Genomic DNA, 23625 nt, shown 5'->3' with positions numbered 1-23625 from the left:
GGAAAACTGGAGACCGGGCGAGAGCAGCGGAGCTTCCCAACCGCACACTTCCTCCCTCCGTTTGACCCATCCGGGGAGGGCGGGGGCTGCTGAGCTGGCAGTCCCACTGTTTATCTGACCTGGTGCTCTGGCTTGGGCGGAGACAGTACCTCGAGCTCCGAGTGCCTTCTCCCACTTCCTCTGCCCTCTAGGCTTCAAGGGAAACAGAAGTTCTTCTCAAGTTAAACAACAAAGTGAAACGTCCTGTATCCAAGTCATATGTAGATATGAACAAAGTAAGTTGCATTGTATTGGGTTGTATGATACTGTGTGTGTGTGTGTGTGTGTGTGTGTGTGTGCTCACGCGTGAGCTCTCCTGCTTGTTACCATGGGCATCTCTGACGAATATAGCTGGACGGTGATGCGGAAGGGACCTTTCCACAGTTTGATTTTTGTTGTTATATGAGGCACCTGTACACTCACACACACATACATACATTAAAATATGTACCAATGGGGGGGTTTCTTTCTGTAAAAATGTGTTTACTACTCCCAACAAGTCATCAAAGATTACTTAACAGAAAACTTAATATAAAGTTGGCAGAAATAGTTTCACCAGCTTGTTTACAGTGGCTGCATCACCACAGGGGAGCCCTTCTGTGGCCTTCCTTAAGTACATACTTACATAAAATAAGACAAGTAAGACAAAACCATTTTACCAATGTGTTCATAAAAGCAGCCTCAGAATTAAAAAAAACTGATTTGAATATAAAATCTAAGTAAAAATAGCGTGCTAGTTTTGCAAAAGCATGTTCAAGGTAAGCCTTGCTCCCCCCCACCCCTGCCCCGGCTCAGATTGCAGCCCCAGGACCAGTCCTGTGTGAAAGTGTGTGGGACCACCTGCACCAAGGACAAGTAGACCTGAATTCCGGCACCTGCTGTGCACATTACTTAACTTCTCTAAGCCTCAGTTCTCACATCTGTAAAATGGGGTTAATAATAGTACCCGATCTTAGGTATGTTGTGAGGTTAAATGAGGTAAGATGCAATGCACTTAGCACAGCATCCTGGCTAAATGCTTAATAAGTGGCTGATTTATCTATCTATCTCTATCTATCTATCTATCTATCTATCTATCTATCTATCTATCTATCCTGCCTGTCCCAGGAAGACTTTTGGTAGCTTGCTAGGGGGACATTGAAGCTAGAAGATGAGTGACAGAATTAATGGGAGGAGCCTGAGATAGAGCTCCTAATAGCCCTCATGCCATGAAACCCTGTGGCTGCAGCTAGCCACTCATTTGGCCCTGAGCATCCAGATAACCAGGATGAGAAGGAAGAACCTGCACTTGCCCCATCTCTGCCACAGGCCCGACTATTTTGACAAGTCCAGTTTGCCTATGAAGAAAGTACTTCTCACACTTTATCTGCAGATAATAAAGAATTCAGGTTCTCAGGCGCTACCTTCAGAGATTGTTAATCAGTAGATCTGAGGTGGGGCTCAGGAATCTGCATTTTAATGAGCTTGCAGGTGACTCTGCTGTGGGGATCTTGGCCTGCACTTTGAGACACTTTGAATAACCCCAGTGCGCCACTGTCCAGAGATAACATCTTTTGCCTTCCTTATCTCTGGACACTCACAAGGTCGGACGGCACTCTGGTAATGTCAGCCAAATGCCCATCATCCTGATTTCATAGAAGATGTTTATCACCTTGCCCCATATCACAGTCCAGACTCTGCCCCAAGTAAACTGAACCACAGCCTGTGATCTCCCTCAGATTCTTCCTGTGGAAAAGTAAGGTCTGCAGGCAAACAGCAGGCAGGCTGAACTGTAAGAAGGAGAGGATCCCCCTAGAAACTGAAAATAACTTGAAGAGTTTTCTGACCACAAAACTTTTTTTTTTAATTTTTGTTTATGTTTATTTATTTTTGAGAGAGAGAGAGAGAGAGAGACAGATCATGAGCAGGGGAGGGGCAGAGAAAAAGGGAGACACAGAATCTGAAGCAGGCTCCAGGCTCTGAGCTGTCAGCACAGAGCCTGATGCGGGGCTCGAACCCATGAACCATGAGATCATGACCTGAACCGAAGTCGGAAGTTCAACTGCCTGAGCCACCCAGGCGCCCCAAAACTTTTTTTTTAAAGATGAATGCTCTGAGCTTTCTAATACAAATTTCAAATAAAGGGGAAGCCTTGCATACTCCTTAAAATTAAAATGCTAAAAAAATTACACAAGCAATACATGCAGGCATGCTACTGTAAAAACTTCAAACACTACAAATACATGCAGAATAAAAAGTTGAAGCCCTGATTCACATGGTGGTTAGAGGTCACCATTGCCAACATTTTCATGTATATTCCTCCAGAGTCTACTCCTGACTTTTTTCTATGCATTTATATCTATCTGGCTATATAAATAGGGTCATACTATACATATTCTTCTGTAAATTGCTGTTTTCTCCCAATAGTCTGTTTTGTGTCTAGTGGTTACTTGTATCTTGCTGGAGGTCACCTAGAATATTCTGTCTGGATCAGTTAGGGCGCTTTGAGCTTTAATCTCCAGCTAGCTTCTCTCAGCCTCCCAAAATAGCTCTCTGGTTCTAGGCATTCATCCACACAGGACAGCATCTAGGATAATAAAGGACTGTTTTTTCCTTGTGTGTCTCTCTTAGGAGCAAAGAATTTGCCCTGGAAGTCCTCGTATTCTTCTCCTCATCTTCCTGGTCACCTATAAACTGATCATTGAGAAAGGGAATGGGCTCACAATGAAAGTCAGGTTTTACACTAGTCTGTTTTGCCCTGAGCTGTGGAGAGGATCAAGATCCCAGAGGAATGGATACTCCAACTGGGTGGGAACCAGGTAGGTGACTGAGAGTCAAATATAAGTGGTTAGGGCTGTCAGTGAAGTAAAGAAATATGACAATTAATTTCACACAAGACCAAGTGTTATTCCCTCAAATGATTAGCTGCTTTGAGGGAACACTTCTAGTTTAGGGGCATGGGAAGTAGCTCCCACTTGCATGGGGGATGTGTGCCTTTTTTTCATCTTTATTATTATTTTTTTTAATTTATTTTTAAAATGTACATCCAAGTTAGCATATAGTGCAACAATGACTTCAGGAGTAGATTCCTTAGTGCCCCTTACCCATTTAGCCCATCCCCCCTCCCACACCCCCTCCAGTAACGCTTTGTTTGTTCTCCATATTTAAGAGTCTATTCTGTTTTTGTCCCCCTCCCTGTTTTCATATTATTTTTGCTTCCCTTCCTTATGTTCATCTGTTTTGTATCTTAAAGTCCTCATATGAATGAAGTCATATGATATTTGTCTGTCTCTGACTGACTAATTTCACTTAGCATAATACCATCGAGTTCTATCCACGTAGTTGCAAATGGCAAGATTTCATTCTTTTTGATTGCCGAGTAATGTTCCATTGTATATATATACCACATCTTCTTTACCCATTCATCTGTCGATAGACATTTGGGCCCTTTCCATACTTTGGCTATTATTGATAGTGCTGCTATAAATATTGAGGTGCATGTGCCCGTTTGAAACAGCATACCTGTGGGATGTGTGCTTTTAAGAAAAAAGACTGGAGGTTCTATGGCCAAAAACTTAACAGTGAATAATCTGAGTGGTATGATTATAGATGATTTTTGTCTTCTTTTTGATTTCCTTAATTTTCCAAAATGCCTATAATGAACATGTATTACTTCTCTAGTCAGAAAAAATGTCATTGAAAAAAGACATGAATGAAGCACGCAAAAAAGGCAGAATACGTCGTGGTTAGGAATTTGCTTTCTAGAACCGGACAGTGCTAGGTTAGATATGGTCCATATTTATGTCACGTAATTGAATGTGCTCTTGGGATGAGAGTTGCTGTGTCACTGCTGAAGCGCTGGACTTTATGGGTGGCAGTGGAGACCCAGTGTCATGGGTGTGGTGTTTCCTGGAAGCAGAAGGCAGTCCAAAGTGATCTCATTCAAATTTTCAAGTGTCATTCAGATATGTTTTTTGTTTTAATGCTTTATAAGAGATCCCTAAAGTCAGCTTCTTTTTTAAAGGGGCTGAGGTGTCTTCACTTACCTCCTTCCCTTCAACAGTGAGTCTGGTCACATTTCTACAGTCACCCTTCCATCTGGGTCTGCTCTGAAGGCAGTGGATGTCGGATGCCGTCACTGCAGAAGTCCGTTGCCCAAGTGGGCATCTCTGCCTGCTAGACTGGACGGACTGCACAGTAATACAAGTGTTCCACTTTGTCATTGATATCTTCATTTGCATATGGAAATCTTTTTCTCTTCCTTTCTAAGTGCAATTTTATGTTAATCCCAGTGAAAGGAATGGGTGTGCAGGCCGGAAGTGGGTGTGTCCTGGGCTGTAGGGTTGCAGAGGTATCTAAATGCTTATGTTAGAAAGCTGCGGGAACAGTTGGTCTGGTATTACTGTCACCTGAGACAGGTAGAACCAAGCAAGGTGGGACCAAGGTGGAGAGGGCAAACATCTGGGGTGAAGTGCTACCATCTACTGCGTCTTTCCACGTCAACTCAAACCAAAAGACAATTATTGCATATCAATTGGCCACCCCTGCATCTGTAGGGTAAATTGTTAAATCATCGTTCAATAAAGCATATTCCTACTGCTAGAATTTCTGGGAGCATAGAATTCTCTAGACACGAAGTAGCTTGGACCAAAAATCAGGGCCTGAGTTTTGGAGCATCTTCCACTGTGACTGTTGGTCTAGGACTCATATTTGAGCCTATGTTAATTTCTCTCTTTATTAGGCGTTTATATTCATCTGGGCTTTTTTTATTATATCTTGCTCTGGAAACCTTCCCTGGAAGGCAGCTATTGACCCTGGTCTCCTGCCCTGTCATTTTCTCTCCAATTTTTGGCTTTAAAAAATCCTTTCTATTTATTGATCTATCTTTATTTATTTTTGATGGTACTTTAAAAAAATAACTCATGCCCCTGGTTAAAAAAAAAATCAAATAGTACAAAGGTTGTTAGATATGTCTGTCTTCTGTAGGTGCCTCCTGGATTCCCCAGTGTGAAAACTGTTTATACCACAGATCCAAGGCAGGCTGTTCAAACTTACCTGTCACATTTGGTAAAGACCTTCCAGTCATTTTACGTGAATATGTAACAACCTTTAGACCATGGGAGATAGAATGGTTTGATGTGGGCACTGCCGCCTACAGGATTTGCTCATGTTGGGGAGACCCGATGAGGCGTGAAAGTTAAATAATGCCAAGACAAATATGTGGCTTGGTACCGGGCGGTTAGTCACCAAACTGATTTACACCTAGGGCACTACCGTGTATGTGGCATAAGCACCAATGATGATGAAATGCCACTCTGGAGTATTTGAGAGGCCAGAGAAATTTAGCAAAAGGGAAAAGCAGCATCCTCACTTCTATCAAAAAGCAGCACAGCAAACAGACCCTGGAGTTGATCGGTGTTGAGTTTTGGTCTCTGCTCAGTTCTGCCACATGGATGACCTTGGACAAATCACTTCAACTTTCTGAGTCTCAGTGTCCTCATCTGAGGAAGATGGGACCTCTGATAGTGTACAGCTCTGAGAGTAGATACAAAAATCAAATTACATTCTATGTACAAGGTGGGTCAACGGGGGCATCTGGGTGGCTCAGTCGGTTAAGCGTCCGACAGTTAAGCTTCAGTCAGTTCGAGTCATGATCTCATCGTTTGTGGGTTTGAGCCCTGCGTTAGGCTCTGTGCTGACATTTCAGAGCCTGGAGCCTGCTTCGGATTCTGTGTCTCTCTCTCTCCTTCTCTCTCTCTGCCCCTCCCCTGCGCACACTCTTGTCTCTCTCTGTCTCTCAAAAATTAATAAATGTTTAAAAAAATTAAAAAAAGAAAAAAAGATGGGTTAATAGATGGTAACTCTTACTAAAATTAAATAATATAAAAAAGGAATGTGGTTCATTCCCAGACGAGTTTCTGGTCTTATGATGGAGCAATTATTAGGTCATGTAATAGCAAAATTTTAATAATGATTTTGTCTTTAGTAGTTTGTTTCTTTAATTACTTTTCATTGGACTACATGTTACTGAGCACTTACTTTATGCCAGATGCTATGGCAGTGTAGTAGAAATGCTGTCCCCTGCAGTGATGCTCTCACGCATCCTAGGGGGCAACCAAAGAGCCAAGAGGCAATGACACTGGGGTGTGATACATCTTACGATGATGATCAGGGTAGGGTGCTTTACAAACATACTCGTCATTGGGATGGTGGTCACAGAAGGCTTCCCAGGAGAGGTGATGTCTAAGCTGAGACTTGAAGAATGAGGAGTTGAGTTTGTATGAGAAACAATAAAAGCTTACATTTTTGAGTATGCTTCTGTCTGCCAGGTACCATGCTATGTTTCCTGTGTGTTTTCCCATCCAGGACTCAACAAAACTATGAGGCAGGTACTGTCTTGCCCACTTTACAGACGAGAGAACTGAGGCTCATAGATGTGAAGTTAACTTGCCATAGAAAATGTAGCTAGTAAGTCAAGAGGCTGAAATTGAAACATCATGTGTTCAAGTCCATCAGTACCATCTGTCACGCAAGGCCACCCTATATTATGTTTATGAAGTGAGGGCTACTCAGGTTAGCAGGAAAGGCATTATCCTCAGCCAAGCCATATATAGGAGGCCAAAGGAAGAATTGTTTTTCAGATATGTGGGCTATAGGAGGGGAGGAGAAGGATGTGATTCCAGTGGTTTTTGAAAATGATGCATCCAGATATGATTAGGTGAGGTGAGGAGAGACTGTGGGCAGAAGGCTCAGGAAAGAGAATGCAGCAGCAATCCGGTATGAATGGATGAAGACGGCACTCATGTGTCCTCCCCCTGCAAAGAGGGGAGCCACACGGCCGTGTGATTAGAAGCTCCCAGGTACCACTGGGCAGAAGCTTAGAAGATGGTTAAAAGGAAGCAAGCAGAGGGGTGAGAGGATCAAGCAAATACACTCAGTGTTTGGAGCCCTAGGGCAGGCCACATCTAGACAAATTAGCTGTAATTCAGTGAACACTCTCCATTTCTGGCATCCAACTGGATAGTCAGAGTTCCATACAGATTATTTTTGGTTCCAATCATGAGTTGTGCAAGGGGAACCGATGGGTCTGGGTATTAACTGCCCATGTATCACTGTTTGCAGTGATCCATGTATTTTAAAATGAGCAAGAGTCATTTGGACCCATCAGTTTCTGAGGCAGAAACTTCCCCTAAGGATGATATGTGGGCATCAATGGGGAGTCCTTGAATGCTGTCCTCATAATGGCAGCTGACTTTTATTTAGAGCATTTGTTTCTTGCCAGGCACCAGTGACAGCACCAATGACAGGTTGTTAATTCTCATAACAACCCTGTTATAGGCAAAGACCCTGGAGGTAGAGACAGAATGAGTGTCAACCAGCAAGGAGGTGGCAGACCTGGGATTCATGATCTCAGATACCACCCTGGACCAGAGACTTCTGCCAGGGCTACTGATACAATTGGCCCATGTTTCTATGTGAAGGGCTGTTTCCCAGAAAAGCCTTTTGAATTCTTTGGGCTTGACAGGGCCAGAGTCAAAATGCGGGCATTGGTCTGCCTCACAGTTATTTATTGAATGACAATTATATCCTAGGCACTGTGCTAAGTTTTTCGGACACAGCAATGAGCAAATAGAGACTTTGCCCCCATGGAAGTAAATACGTGTATGCTGAGGGACAAAATACCAAGAAGGAAATGAAAGGTGGAAGAGATGGAATAACAGAGAGACCTGGCTGCAATAGGTCGGGGGAGGCCTTCCTGACGAGGTGGCATTTAAGATGAAAGTGAACAGGATAAAAGCAAGTAAGAAGACCCCATAATGAGAGAACGCTGCGTGTGTCTGAGGAGCGGAAAGAGGGCCAGTGTGAGTAGAGCAGAGGGCTGTGGGAAATGCCCCGCAAGGCTGGGCAGGCCCTGGGCTGTGTGCACTAGTTAGGATGGCCTGTGTCGTGGGTACCTTTGGCACTGAAAGGTGGAAAAGTCACTGAGCTGAAGCAGCCACAATACCAAACCAACACCTAGATATGCTTTGTAATCAGATCGGTACAAATGAGGTCCCTGGGAGCTGGAAAACATTACTGACCAGAGCAGAGGTTTCTAAACCTTCTCAGTTTACAGAACCCTGAGTGCCTCAGTGACTTTTTTCATGGCGCCCTTAGGCCAAAAGAGATACCTAATGGTTTCATTTATTAAGTAGGTAGGTCCAGACAACTTGATAAGTCTTTATGTTCTGACAACTTTTTAGTAGTCATTTGAAAACAACAATACGCACAGATTGAAAGAAGAAAATAATATTTTTATTGCTTCTTAAGGCATGCAGTTACTAATGGGCTGTGTGTGGAGTCAGATTGGACACGGCCACCTTCATTTCCTGTTCCACATGGATTTCCTTATGGTACAGTATGGTAACTGCTGAAAACATAGCTTTGCAAAGATATGCTGTCATTGAAAGGAATGTGGCATGCTCTAGTATTGACACACTGAGCAGTCCTGAGTCAGTGAAGTGCTCAATAGATGTTGCGTACCCTGTGTTTCCTTTGGGGATTTTCAAATACCTCACGGCACTTCTGTGAATTTACATGGTACCCTGGGGGGATTTGGTATACAGGTTGGGGACCATAGAACTAGATATTTCAGATTATAGAACCAATATCATCCTTTGCTGCTAAATCCAAAGCTGTATTTGAGTACATAGTAGTATTTTCTGTGAAAATTCCAGGAAGCAAACTTGCTACTCTTTCCGAAATCTGTATCCTATTTGTCCTTAAACCTCCAGCGATACCCCAGAGTGCTAACACAGTCTGACTACTTTTGATAGGGGAGAGGAGGAAAAGCAGGAGAAACACGTATGGATCTTCAGCAATAGCATGAAAGCATGTGCTGGTGAAGAAAGAGGAAATGAGTATGTGATATGCAATAGCGATTTTGGAGCCCTTGATGAAGAAATGAATGCTCAGATTCTGAAGGGTTGGTGGTTGTCAGAACCTGCAGTTAAGTTAGCTAAGCCTTGGGGCCTTGTGCTTTGTAATCAGGAACATCCTGCCAGAAGGCAGTTATAGAACATGCCAAGAAGAAATTTAACCCCCGGCTCCACCAGCACATTTCTTTGGTTGCTCTCATCTATTTCCTTAGCTGGATGCCATTCTTGGTGAGTGAGAGAAAGTGTGAAGATTAGTGAGCAGATGAGCAGACCTGTCTTTGGAATGCCCCAGAACCTTGCTGCAATATAAATACCATGTTGTCTCAAAGAATAGTAGTCAGTAGAACCAGTTGACTTTAAGGCAATTTAACTTTCTCTTTCTGCATGACACCACATATGTAAATTTTCCAGGTTGGTTGGGATACTGATGAAACCAGTTCCCATGGGAACTGAGAGATATCCTTACATCATTTTTGTGATGTAAGGATAATCAGCCAGAGAACACACAGTATCACTCAGAGATAAGATGTGTTCTCATTGGTCAACACTTTAGACATGAAAAAATACACTCTGAATGAAGAAGGGCTCCTAGGTTGACTTCAGGCTATCTCGTTCTATCTGGCAGTTGACCAGAGAGTCACTTCCTGGTGGGGAAATCCTAGCCTTGGAAATGTTGCATTTGTATCTTCACCTTGAATGATCTGAGTTCTCTCTGCATGGTGTAGCCATGTGAGTTTCCTCCTGGATCCACTGACTTTTGTCATGGTATGCCACATGGAGAGTGGGGCCAGTGGTTAATTTATGCAGAAGAAGCATGACTTTATTGGGGGTTGAGATGGGAAGCAGTAATATATCCTTTTAAACTTGGATGACCTGAACTGGAGCCACCTTTTCTCTCTACATATTTCATTTAAAGTAAACTCATCCTACCTTTTGAGGTGGAGTCTAAGACATAGTTAAATGTAACAGTCTCTAAGAGCCCAGATGCTTAAACACAGATTTATTTTCTATATGGCATTGGGAAAGGTCAATTTTTCTGTGCTGCACTTTTCTCATGTTAAAATGTGGATACCTTTCCTAGTGCTTACCACAAAGGGCTGTTGTGAAGATTGAGGTACATACTGTATATAGAGGACTCACAGGCTTTATGAACAGAACCTAGCTCACAGCAGGCACTCAGTACCTGGTAAGTTATTTTTATTATTTTAAGACTGTTATCCTCCAGGGCTATATACATAGATTATAAGGTTCTTCGTGTCAAGATGCCTCTTTCCCTTCTAAATCTTACAGTATTTAGAATACTATCAGGCAAAAATTGGTGCGGTTGATGAATAAATTATAAAAAATATTTCCCAGTGGATACTCAGGCACTTCTGAAGGCAACAAGAACTCTCAGCGTCCTTGGTCATAAAACTAACACAGTCAGACGGTCCTCAATTACAGTTCCAGATGCTCATACCTCATTTTCTTCTATATCCACTCAGAATTATTGCATTTGAAATGAACATATCTTTATTCAGATTCTCTCATTGTTCTATTGGAAAGTTTTAGAGCCAAGGCTTGAAGTAAAGGCCCTTATTATGCTATACTTGTGGGATGATAAACTCTGGGGCTTTTAGGAGCCAGGTACGAAAAGTAAACAAGGGAAGGGTACCACGTGTGGATGGCATTGGAGACATCAAAATACTAGGGTGGTCATGTACCATCTAAATGAGTTTAAATTCCATTTTTAAAGTTTAAGACCTGGGCCACCTGGGTGGCTCAGTCGGTTGAGTGTCTGACTTTGGCTCAGGTCTTGACCTCACAGCTCTTGAGTTCGAGCCCCACATCCAGCTTGCTGCTGTCAGCATGGAGCCTATTTCAGATCCCCTGCGCCCCCCCCCATTTGCCCCTCCCTCCCTCACTTGCACTCTCTCAAAAATAAACATTAAGAAATATAAGACCTTTATTTTTTAGAGCAGTTTAAGGTTCACAGCAATATGGAGGGGAAGGTGCAAAGAATTCCCATATACCATCTGCCCTACCTTCACACATACAGCCTCACCATTATCAACATCCCCACCAGAGTGGTAAGTTTGTTTCAGGTGATGAACTTACACTGACATGACATTATCACCTAAAGTCCATAGTTTACATTATGATTCACTTTTCATGTTGTACATTCTGTGGGTTTGGACAAATGTATGATGACATACATCCATTATGTTATATAGACTATTTTCACTGTCTTAAAAATCCTCTGCACCCACCTATTCATCCTTCTTCTCTCCATTCCTGGTAACCTCTGATCTTTTATTGTCTTCACAATTTTTCCTTTTCCAGAATGCCCTATGGTTGAAATTGTACAGTGTATAATCTTTTCAGATTGGCCTGTTTCACTTAGTAATGTTCTTTCATGCCTTCTCGTGACTTAATACTCCTTTCTTTTCAGTGCTAAATAATATTCCACTGCCTGGATGTACTGTAGTTTATTTATTCATTCACCTACTGTAAGACATCTTTGTTTCTTCCAAGTTTTTCCAGTTACACATAAACCTGCTATAAACATCCATATGCAGACTTTTGTGTGCACATAAGTTTTAAATTCCTTTGGGTAAATACCAAGGACAGTGATTGCTGGATTGGATGGTAAAAGTATGTTTAGTCTTGTAAAAGCTGTCAAGCTGTCTTTCAAAGTGACTATACCTCAAACTCCGTTCAAAAAACAATATTGTAATCACTACAACAAGCATGTCTATGGGTTGGATCTGACTGCACTGACTGATTGCAACTTCTGGAAAGGGTGTGTGTAAAACTTGCCAAGGTATAATAAAGCTTAGATTTCTGCACTAAGAATCAGAGCGAATATGACTTCTCTTGATATCTCTTTGGTCTAGGTGAAAAGTGATGAAATAACAGTTATCTTCTCTTCAAAGTGCTCAGGACAAAAGTGCTTTTAGTACAATGCAGGCACCAAACACATCTAGGAAGACAGAGCCTCTCCACGGAAGCGTTGAAACAAGTGCATTCATTCATTCATGCTTTCATCCATTCACTCATCCATTGTACTTATTGAATGCGTAGTGTATCATTTAGTTGAGAGGGAATCCCTTTCCATGAGGAGTTTACAGTTTAGCAGGGGAAATAAGCCAAGTGCTCAGATGGCTGTTAAACAGGACAGGATGAGAGAAGTGCTCCAAGACCACTCGAAGTGCCATGGGAACTTAAGAGGCAGAGAGAGCATGCCCACCCGGGAGGATGAAGGCAGATTACATGAAACAGGAGACAGTCACAATAGATTTGAAGGAAGGGGCTACGTTGTGATCAGGAGAAAAGGGATGGAGGAGGGGACAATGAGGTAAGAATATGCAGGGGCGAGTGTCCAAGAGATGCCAAATAGTTCCCGTGAGTTTAGTGTCCGCTGAAGAAAAAGTGGGCAAGGAAGCTGGAAAGATGACAGCAGGCAGATACACAAATAATTGACAAGAGCAGTTGAGCACTGTGAGTCAAGTCCAGTTAATATCAGAGAGAAGAAAAATTCTGGCTCTTCACTGAACGTGGCTGTTTACCCCAAACTCTCTGTGCTTTGGTTTCCTCTTCTGTAAAATGAGGATAATACTAATACATTAGTATTTACTTATTGTAAAGTTCTTAGAAGAAATAATACTACTTACTGAGCAAAAACCATGTGTCAGTTTCTATGCCACATGCTATATATGCATTAACTGATTTTATTCTTACAATAACCTTATGAAAAAGGTATTTTATAAACCCCAGTTTCTAAGGAAAGTGAAGCACAGAGAGAAAAAGTAATTCAACTAATGTCATAGGGTTAGAAAATGGCAGGGCAGAGATAATGAGATCCTATGTAATGCATGATTTGCCCAAGGTCATGCTTGTGAGCTCTTAGCTTAGTGCCTGCCTATAGCAATCACTCAATAAATGCTAGATATTATTATTAATTCTATTACCATTGTCATTTGACTGGAAGAATCACCTTAGTTTCATGGAGGAGGAGATATTTGCAATCAGCCTTGAGGGTGGGTAGGCTTTGGACAGGTAGGGATGGGGCGGAAGGACTGTCTAGGCCATGGGCACAGCAGTAGCTGCCCAGCTTTGCAATGGAGACGAGGAAGGAGACTCCAACACTGGATCCATGGCTCCAAGGGAAGCAGGGGAAAAGGATTCAGCTGACAAGGCAGTAAAATGGCCTGGCTGTCTGGCAGTAGACAGTGTGTCAGCATTGGAGGTTTTAAATATAGGAAGTGTGGAGTTCGGAACTGTGCTTAACTTTCTGTTTAGCGAGCTAAACTGTCTCTTCTTGGGGCCATGCTGTCTGTCCTCCAGGGCAGGTCTTCAAACTTGAGTCCAGGCTGGCAGGTGCCCAGTACTGATGGTGATGCTCCAGGCTGGGAAAGGAAACAATGTCTTGGAGATAGGAATCTCCATTCAGTAGTCTAGCTTTCATTTTAGACTCCTCTCTCAATCGACACAGGCTGTCTTTGGGTGCTTGTGAGTGCTTAGAGGTGAGGGGAGAAAGAGAAACCCAGTAGCAGAAGCGCTCCTGAAAATCATGTGGCTTTCTGCACCATCTCTCCCATTTCTCTCTTCCCTGGTGATACTTCCTTTTAAGATCCAAAAGAGCAAAAGCTGACTTAAGCCATCTCTAGGGCCAAACATTCCTGGGTGAAAATGTGGGGCTTCTCAAGAGGAAATGAAAGGACACAGAGATGTGGTAGCTTTAAGATTTTCTGCTGTGATCCACTGGATATATTCATGTTGAAATAGAAAGATAGGTCTGAGAGTATGATGTAAACTCAGGTGTTTGGAGTTTCTCCTGGAGACACACAGAGGGAAAGAACTCTCCAGAATCATCTTGGTGGAGTCTTTGGCTGGAAAGCAGACTGTTGGAGTAGAAAGGGCACAGAAATAGAAACCAGACCACCTGGGATCTTCTGGTTCAGTGTTTTCCAAAGGTCAAGTGCCTGTGAGGTGATTCTAGACTGCAAGAGAACAACTCATTATATAGTTACAAATCCCAAATGAGCACTTTGTTCCCCAATGCAAATTTAATTTTCCATCCCTTAGATGCCATCAATGAGGAAGATTCAGTTTTGGGCTAGTGTGTCTTTAAGACCTTTCCATCACTTGTTGATGTCTCTTTTGATCAAGGAGCAGGCCTCAGACACAAAGGCTGTAGCAGGCAATACCATCCATTCCAGAGGGTCTCATCCTTGGCTCACATTGCTATTTCCTGGGGAGAACTTTAGAAAACTACTTAGGGCCAGCATCCTTCATCCCCTAAAGAGTTCTAGTTTAATAGGTCTGGGATAAAGCCTGGGCATTGGGACTTTTCAAAGCTCTTGAGACAACAGTTTCTAATTAAAAACATTTTATATTGTATCTATTAGTCTATTCATGGCAAATTATATCGCTTTTATATTTAGGATAATGAAGTAAAATTTCTTTTCAATATCAGTTGACTCAAGTAAAAATAGTAAGTGCTCGTTAAGAAAAAACAAAACAAAAAAAAAATGGAATGGAATAGTGCAGGTGGTATTTAGATGTGGCAAAAACAAAATATGCATTGAGTGAACTTTGTCAAACTCTCTTTGGATCTTTACTTAGCTCTACAAATTCTGACTTCCTGTGGGTCCAGTCTTCTCAACAATAAAATGGGAACAGTTATCCCATGGCACCTTTTACTCAGTGGGTTTACCTTGGGAATCAAATGATTGAACTTCAAGTTTGCCTTGCTAGACAAATGTGATGAAGGAGATGAACCATGCTACAGGGAGGGGCTCATTGGCAGATTTATAGTGACCTGGATCTGGGGCATCTTAGATGAGGATATTTGAAACTACCGACTTCCAGGTAACATCTTCTCTCTCTCCCTGCCAAGATGATCCACTGGTTCCCATGAAAGGTATCATAATTTCCATTGATGATTGATTTACTCCAGTGGCGGTAAACTAAAGAACAACTCAAAGGTCTACCAAGATCTCAAAGGGTTGCATATTTGAATGGAAGCCAGACGTTGAACGGAAGCAGAAAGAAAAAATAAAAAAGAGTTGAGTGGAAATAAATGAAATACAGACTAGAAAGACAATAGAAAATATCAATGAATGGTTTTTTGTTACAAGATAAACAAAATAGACAAACCAGTAGCTAGATTTACTAGGAAAAACAGCGAGAGGACTCAAATAAAATTAGAAATGAAAGAGGAGGCATTACAACTGATACCACAAGGAAAATATGATGAATGAACAATTATCTCCTCTTCAAAGTCTCACTTTATCTTCATTTCCTGAGACAGTAATATGATATTTATTTTTATCCTTTTAATGTCATAATTAACAGGTGTAGATTTCTAAATGTTAACTCAGTCTTAAATTCCTATAATATACTACTTGGTTATAATATATTGTCCTTTATATATTGCTGGCTTTAATGCATCAGTGTTCATGCGTGATATTAGCCTGTAATTTTCCTTCCTCAGAATATTCTTGTCAATTTTTGATATCATGGTTATGGTGGCCCCCAAATCAGTTAGTGTTCCATTTTATTTGTTGTAGAATCTGACATAATATCTTCTTTAAATACTTGGTAAAACTCATCTGTAATGCTATCTGGGCCTGTGGTTTTCTTTGGGGAAATATTTTAAATTATGTATTCAATTTATTTAATGTTTACAGTATTGTTTCAATTTTCTATTTCTTCTTATGTCAGTTCTGGTAAGTTACATTGTTGTAGGAATTTGTCTATTTCCTCTAAAATTTGAAGTTTAGAAGTACAGTTTTTAATATTGTCCCTTATGATATTTTCAGTGTTTAAAATATTTATAGTAATGCCCCTCTCCATTTCTGCTCTTGGTTATTTATTCCTTCCTTTTGAACTTGATTTGTCTCAGTAAGGATTAATTTTTTATTTAATTACTTTCTGCTCTTACTGTTTTCTTTCTTCCACTTTATTTAGGTTTAGTTTATTTCATGCCTAACTTCTTGAGATAGAAGCATAAATCATTGTTTTTTTTCAGACTGTCCTCTTTTTTAATATATGAGTTTTAAGATTGTAGGTTTTTCTATACACATGATCTTAGCTTGAGCTCCCAAATTAATTATCATTGGTTACCCATTGTTACATCACTAGCTCCTATCAGAGTGCTCAGTCTCTCCTATGCTCAAAGTGTTCTAAAGCCTTCTTATTTCATTTAGGATAAAGCCCAAATCCTTACATTGGTACACTTGTCCCTCCACGATTTGCCCCAACTCCCTCATTGGTTTCATCTGCTGCTGCTCACTCCCATATCCAGCTTACTCCAGCCACATTTGCTCCCTTGCTGTTCCTTAGAAGCGTCAGACAGATTCCTGTCTCTGGAAAGTTTATACTTCAGATAAACACATGACTTGCTCCCTCCCTTCATTCAGGTCTCTGTGAGATGTACCTTTCCATAAAGGCCTTCTATGACTACCCTACATAAAATAGCACTCTTAGCACACTCTATCCCCTTTGTCTTGATTTATTTTTCTTTATTATGTCTCTTTGCCAAATGACACAAAATAAATTTAAATTTGTTGGTTCCTCCCTTCTTCCTTATCTAGAATGTAAACTCCATGAGAGCAAGATTTTTTAATTAATTAATTAATTCTAGAACAGTGTCTGCCATATAGTAAATAATCTACAAATATTCACTGAATGAATGGACCCTGTGCTTGGAGTTAGGAGATCTAGTGTAAATATTTCTGAACCTATCATTGATCAGCTATGTGACCTTAGGCAATTTTAACTTTCTAATACCCAATTCCTTTATTTGCATAATAGGAATAAGAATTGTTGCCCATCAGATAATGAATAAAAAGTTCTTTATGAAGTATAAAAAATTATGAGACATTTTTCATATTATGGTAAGAAAATGTCTGACCATCTCATGTCCCAAATTTCTTTCTCTTTGGACTTCCGTGGTGTTAACACTCCTTTGGGATAAGATGCTTTGTTGTATTTGGCTCTAGTTAAAACATAGGTTTGTTTCCTGGAAAGAATAACATTTTCACACTTCTGTAGCCATCGCAAGTCAGCATGAATTGATATAGAATTCATTGTCACTGAAGGCATAGGATATAGGAGAGGTGTATTTTGATGAAGAAAGCAGGAAGTAAAGATCTAGAGCACCGGGAAGAGGAAGTTCTGGAAGGGTAGTTTCAAGGGCACTGGGGAAAAAATTAAGAAATTCTTTATTACTCAGGTTAGGCTGTGTTATGCTACAATAGAAAACTACCTCATATTTTCAGTAGCATAATCCAGGAAAGGTTAGTTTCTTACCCTTTTAGAATCTGCTATGGGTCCGTGCTACTCACCAGGGTCAGGGACGGGGGTAGTTGTATTTTTATACATGTTTGTGTGTGGGATTTTGTAGGAAGTCTTAATTAAAAAATAGTAGCTTTAATAAAGTTTTATGAAAGTATTGCAGTCCTATGTGTTGACAGAAGATTTTACGGAGTTTATGTAGGAATATGCTTGAATATACTGTTGTGACTGTAGCCCTTTCCACATAGAATTTAGATATAATTGTTGCACTCTGCAACTGAAAGTTGTATCATGTGGTTTTATGAATACATGTGTTTATGGGGGAATGGGACATATTATTTGATTTAGAACTTTAACAAAATGCTACCATTTATTGAGTACTTCCTGTGTAACAGCTACAAGGCTAAGGGCTTTAGACATCTTATTTAATCCTTGAAATAGCTCCCCAAAGTAGGTGCTACCCACTTTATAGTGAGGAAACTAATATTCATAGGTATGAAGAAATTTGACTTCAATCATATAACTAGGTAGCAGAACTTAGACCAAATTCAGTCTGCTCAACTCCAGAGTTCGTGGTCTTATCAGTGCAATGCTGCCCACCCTTCCCCACCTCCAAGTAATACATCCTAAATGCATAATTTCTGTAAGTCTATCAACAGACCAGAACTGATGACGATGATGATGACAAATATAGTAATATAGTAGGGGTCACATTTGATTTCATAGCACTTGGACTCTGGTTTGGGCTGCCAGAGATGTCCTGCTGTACAGGTTTAACATTCCCAACCTTGCTATCACTCCTTTGGGCTAAGACCTTGCTGGTGGTAGACCCTAGTTAAAATGCAAATATGTTTCTTGGGAGCAGTAATAAATTAACACCAATCATTATGACCACATCAGCTGATTTCTATCATCAGGGAACAATCAAGGGGAGGAGACAAAATTTAAAATAGTTTTTTAGGAAGCAATTTAATGTAGTACATACTCAAATGAGGAATTAAATATAATTGAGTGGGAGGTATGTTTCACATAAACATAATGGGTAGCTTAGTGAGGGAAGGGTTTCATAATTGGCAACAATTATGAGTAAAGGCTTCCTGGAGTAGGTAGAACTTGGTAAGAGTCTTGAAGTCTTGATTGATTTGAAGAACATTTATTTGCCTAATAATCCAGATTTCCTAAAATCTTCTATAGTAATTATCTAGTGTTTTTTTCTGCCATAACTGTTACCTTTCTCCATCTTCTCTTTTTCTGGGAAATGCTTCTTTCTCTACTCCATGTGACTTGAGCGGGAGCTGCCATCTTTTTAAAGACCTCTCTCCCAGATTGTATTAATTGCCATGAAATAAGCACTTGATCTGATCTGAGCCAATGAAAATAGCCAAATTTATGGCCACAGTTGATGAGTTCAGTGATTGGTACCTGACCAAACAAAGATTAGTTAATCAGTTCCATTTGTTGGATTTTTGAGTTTGGTACTAGAGAAAGCGAATCTTGGTTCCTCTGTGGGTTTGTGCTTTGTGAATTCTGAGATCCTGGAGCTATGGTGGTCATCTTCCTGGCTGGTTTTATTTTATTTTATTTTATTTTATTTTATTTTATTTTATTTTATTTTATTTTATTTTTATTTATTTTTGAGAGAGAGTGAGAGAGAGCGCACATGTGCACACAAGTGGGGGAGGGGCAGAGAGAGAGAGACACAGAATGGGAAGCAGGCTCCAGGTTCTGACCTGTCAGCGCAGAGCCCGATGTGGGGCTTGAACTCAGGAACTATGAGATCATGACCTGTGCTGAAGTCAGACGCTTCACTGCCTGACCCACCCAGGCACCCCCTGGCTGGTCTACTTAAAAAAAGAATAAAGTAGACCTGTAAAATGAAACAGAAATGAGGGGTGCAAAGAGGGTCTTGGCGGCACTTAATTATCTGATTCCAGGGGTCTTTGAGATCCATCTTTATGCACTGCTTTGGTTATTCAATCTTCATATGAATAACTTCTAATAATCCCTGCTGCCACCGCTAGCTATCTTTTGCCCTTAGCTAGTTTGAGTTGAATTTTTGTCAAATGCAGCAAAGAGTCCTGATGAATATTTCATTGTGACTTCATGTTGAAATAGATAGAATAGGGATTATCTTTATTTTACAGAGAACAAAATGAGGCTCAGAAAAAAAAAAACAATGTAGCCAAGATTCTAAAAAAGATGAAGAGTTGACCTAAAATATACAGTCTTCTCTCCCTGGAGAAAACATTAGGAGGTTCAAAGAGATGTGGGCAGGAAAAGTCTGCTGTCTTGGGAGATTCATTATACTAACTATGAAGAGAATGGCTTCCCATTGCTGTGGTATTCTGAATGTTCTGACACCAAATTTTGGTATCATTTTAGCTTGGGGTTTTTTCTTTCCTTTGTCAGCAAACCTTGGCTTTTGAGGAAACAAAGGAAGCCCAATTCCACCACAGCACCCACTTTCCATTTTACTTTAGGTCTGTGGGGTTACCCAGGTCTGAAATCAGTCATAACTATCTGTTTGTGTCATAATGATGTAACACTGAAAAGAATGGCTTTTGACAAGGACTGATTCCAAAATGATATGAAATAATTGATTGTCTCACGCTTATCAAAGCACACTCAAATTCCTATTAACCTAGGGACTCAGAAAGATGCAGAAAGAACAAACCCTTGAGTTTAAGGACAAATTTTGCTTATGCTATCTTCAAAAAAAGGAAGACAAGAAGAGGAACTTAGTACATTTAAAAATTTATAACTTCCATTACTTAAAAAAAACGATTTAAGATGGCTTCAAAGGATATAAAAATATGGGAAGAGAGTAAGTTAAAAGTAGAAGAGATTAAAAATGACGACCATTATATAGAATTAGGAGTGAGGCCAGTAAAAAACAAATAGGACACAATCCTATATGTGTTTGACAACTGGTTCTCAAGTTGAGCTTTAAGCTTTCTTGCTGTCAGTGCAAGCCAGAAAACCCAATCAACTACACAGTTTGCAATTCCATGAGATAAAACAAACCAAATCCGTAGGATAAGTACAATTGCATCTGATCCTAAGACCAGAAATAATGTGACTTGGGTTCTTACAAAGAGAGCACTGTGTTGTATAATGTAAAGCCCTCAAGGGCCCCTGCCAAGAGACCCCAGGATGAGATTCACAGCCCTGGTTCTCATAGCTGAGAGTATTATTTCTCAAATTTTAATCATCTTTATGATTTCTACCATATCTACTTAATTACATTAAAAATTTATTAACCTAATATATTTTTGACGTAGTTTTTACTTGGACCCAATTTTAAACTTAATTTCATTTTAGCAAGGTAGATGGGCTAGTTCTATTTTTCTAATACCCTTTAAATTAAGTTTATAAGTATTGAAATTAAAAAGTCTATTATAGCCCAAAATTTTCTTATGTACCCCTAGTGATATGTGGGCTACACTTTGGGAAACAGTGGCTCAGGGAAAAAGAAGAACGCTGACATTTGAATAACCGTGACCTCATTGCATCTATCTCTCATGAAGTATTACCATCATCAGAGATGAGAAAACCAAGGTTAGGACTTGTGCAAGATCCCGCAAAAGCCAAGCTGGGATGAAACTCGAGTTTTCTGATGAAAGTCAAGGTCTAGCTTCTAGCTGAATATGTGGAGGGCCTTTTCCCAACCTGAAGTTCAAGCTCTTTATGACAGTTGGCCTTTTTGCTTCCTGCCAGAATGCCTCACCTACTGCTTGGTCTGTGGTGATGCCTACCTGTGGTTACTGGAACCCAGTCTGCTGGACCAAAGAAAGGAAGTCTGACAGGCAGATGTGGAATCCTAAAGAGGAACTTCATCCACTGCTATGGACAGCTCTACCTCTTCCTGCCCCCATGGATTTTTGGGGAAGTACTTTTGTGGCTTGCCAGTCTCTCATTAGGCAGGGCCGCTTGTCCTGGGTTGACCTAATCCACTGGTGGAAAGTACAGCTGGGAGATTTAGAATGGTTGCAGTTTGACATTGATTCTTCACAGCTCACTGTCACCTTGAGCTTTTTTGGTAAGATGTTGAACTAAAGTTTGTTGTAGAGGATCATAGGATTCCTCCTAATACTGGGGTACATTTGGAGTCATAACTGACAGTGGCTTTCTGATGACAACTTGTGCAAGCTCAGAGGAGAAGCCATCTCTCTCTCACAGGAATATGACTTTGGGTAAATCACCTTGAACGCTGGACCCATAGGTGTGGTCTGTACTCCCACTGAGCCCTGATTTGTAGCATAAGCCTTTTTTCTCTTCCTCCTCCTCCTTCTACTACTTCTTTTATGAATAGAAGTAATGTTTCATGCTTCATCTTTCTCTTAAAGAGATTTTTAAAATCTCATAGTTAAAAATATTATTTAAAACCTTTTTATTTTGAGGTAAGTATAGATTCACATGCATTTGTATAAAATGCTATGGTAAAATCCTGTGTACATTTTACCCAGTTTTCCCTAATGGTAATTTTCTTAAAGAAATTTTAGAATTACTGAGATACAATTTGTCTGTAATAAAACTCGTTCTTTTAAAGTATACAATTTGATGAGCTTTGACTAATATGTACAACTGAGTAACTCCCATCGCAATCAAAATACAGAACATCTCCATCATCCCCAAAAGTTCCTTCATGCCCCTTTGAAGTTAATCACTTCTCCCCATTCCTGGCCCCTAGAAACCGCTAATCTGTTCTCTGTCCCTATATTTTTGTCTTTCCTAGACTGTCTTTTAAATGGAATCATATGGTATGTAGTCTTTTGTGTCTTTTTTTTCACTTAGTGTAATGCTTTTGAGATTCATCCATGTTTCTGAATGTATCACTAGTTTGTCTTTTTTAAATTACTGAGTAGTTTTCTTTATATACCACAATTCATTTATACACTCACCAAGTGATGGAAATTTGCACCATTTACAGTTTTTGGCTACTAGGAATAAATATACTATAAACTTTCTTATATAAATCTTTGGGAGGACATTTCTCTTGTGTAAATTCTTAGAGTAGGATTTCTAGTTTGTATGGTAAAAGTATGTTTAACTTTATATGAAACTACCAAATTATTTTCCAAAGTGATTGTACAATTTTGCATTTCCAATAGCAATATATAAAAATTTCAGTTCCTGCATATCCTGCTCCACACTTGGTATTGTCAGTTATTTTGAAAATTTTAGCCATTCTAGTGGTATCTTACTTATGTACTTTTTTTTCCTTTTTCTTCTTTCTTTCTTTCTTTCTTCCTTCCTTCCTTCCTTCCTTCCTTCCTTCCTTCCTTTCTGTTTTTTCTTTCTTTTTCTCTTTCTTTCTTTCTTTCTTTCTGCCATTTGAATATCTCCTTTGGTAGATGTCTGTTTGAATATTTTGCCTATTTTTTGATTAAGTCATTTGTCCTCAAATTAATGAATTGAAAGCAGTTTTCACATTTTCTAGATATAAGCCTTACACTAGATATGTGATTTAAAAATATTTTCTCCCAGAGCACCTGGGTGGCTCAGTTGCTTAAGCATCTGACTTCAGTTTAGGTCATGATTTCACAGTTTGAGTTTGAGGTCTGCTTCAGGTAAGCCCCGCTTCTCTCTCTCTCTTCCTCTCTCTCTCTGCCCTTCACTCACTTGTGCCTTCTCTCTCTCTCTCAAAAAAAAATGTTTTCTCCCAGTCTGTAATGTGTCTTTTCATTAAAAAAAACAACAGTGTATTTCAAAGACAATATATTTTTCATTTTATGAAGTCCAATTTTTCAATTTTTAAATTTTGTGGTTTGTGTTTTTATGTCCTAACACATTTTTTGCTTAATGCAGTCACAAAGATTTTCCTCATGTTTTCTTTTAGAAGTTTTTTAAAAAAAATTATTAAATGTTTATTTTTGAGAGAGAGAGAGTGCTAGCAGGAGAGGAGCAGAGAGAGAGGGAGACACAGAATCTGAAACAGGCTCCAGGGTCTGAGCTGTCAGCACAGAGCCTGACGTGGGACTCAAACTCACGGACTGTAAGATCATGACCTGAGCTGACGTCAGACGCTTAACCAACTGAACTACCCAGGTACCCCTAGAAGTTTTAATTTTAGTTATTATTTTTATATCTGGAATCCATTTTGAATTAATTTTTGTATATGGTGTGAGATAAGAACTGTGGTTTGTAATTTTTGCATTTGAGTACCCAATTATAATACTGCCATTTGGTGAAGAGACTATTTCTTCCCATTAAATTATTTTGGCACTTTTGTCTAAAATCAGTTGATACAATATACATATGGATCTATTTTTGAACTCTATTCTGATATGGTTTTTTTATCTTCCAATTTTGTTCAAATTCAAGGTAATTAACATAAAGTGTAGTACTGGTTTCAGGAGTAGAATTTAGTGATACATCACTTACATATAACATCCAGTGGTCATCA

General features: G+C 39.9%; 1 long non-coding RNA gene across 1 annotated transcript in view; it reads left to right on the top strand.

Moving 5' to 3' along the window:
- Positions 1 to 137: 137 nt before the first annotated feature.
- LOC128311016 (uncharacterized) overlaps positions 138 to 23625 on the top strand; it is a 52747-nt gene continuing 29259 nt past the window's right edge. Inside the window, exons 1-2 of the long non-coding RNA XR_008288949.1 lie at positions 138 to 275; positions 2650 to 2837. This is a non-coding gene — a long non-coding RNA (uncharacterized LOC128311016). The remainder of the gene's footprint in view (positions 276 to 2649; positions 2838 to 23625) is intronic.

Source organism: Acinonyx jubatus, chromosome A1, assembly GCF_027475565.1.
Source record: "Acinonyx jubatus isolate Ajub_Pintada_27869175 chromosome A1, VMU_Ajub_asm_v1.0, whole genome shotgun sequence".
Lineage (NCBI taxonomy): Eukaryota > Metazoa > Chordata > Mammalia > Carnivora > Felidae > Acinonyx > Acinonyx jubatus.
The sequence above is the reverse complement of the archived record's forward strand: the minus strand, read 5'-3'. Positions and strand labels throughout refer to the sequence as shown.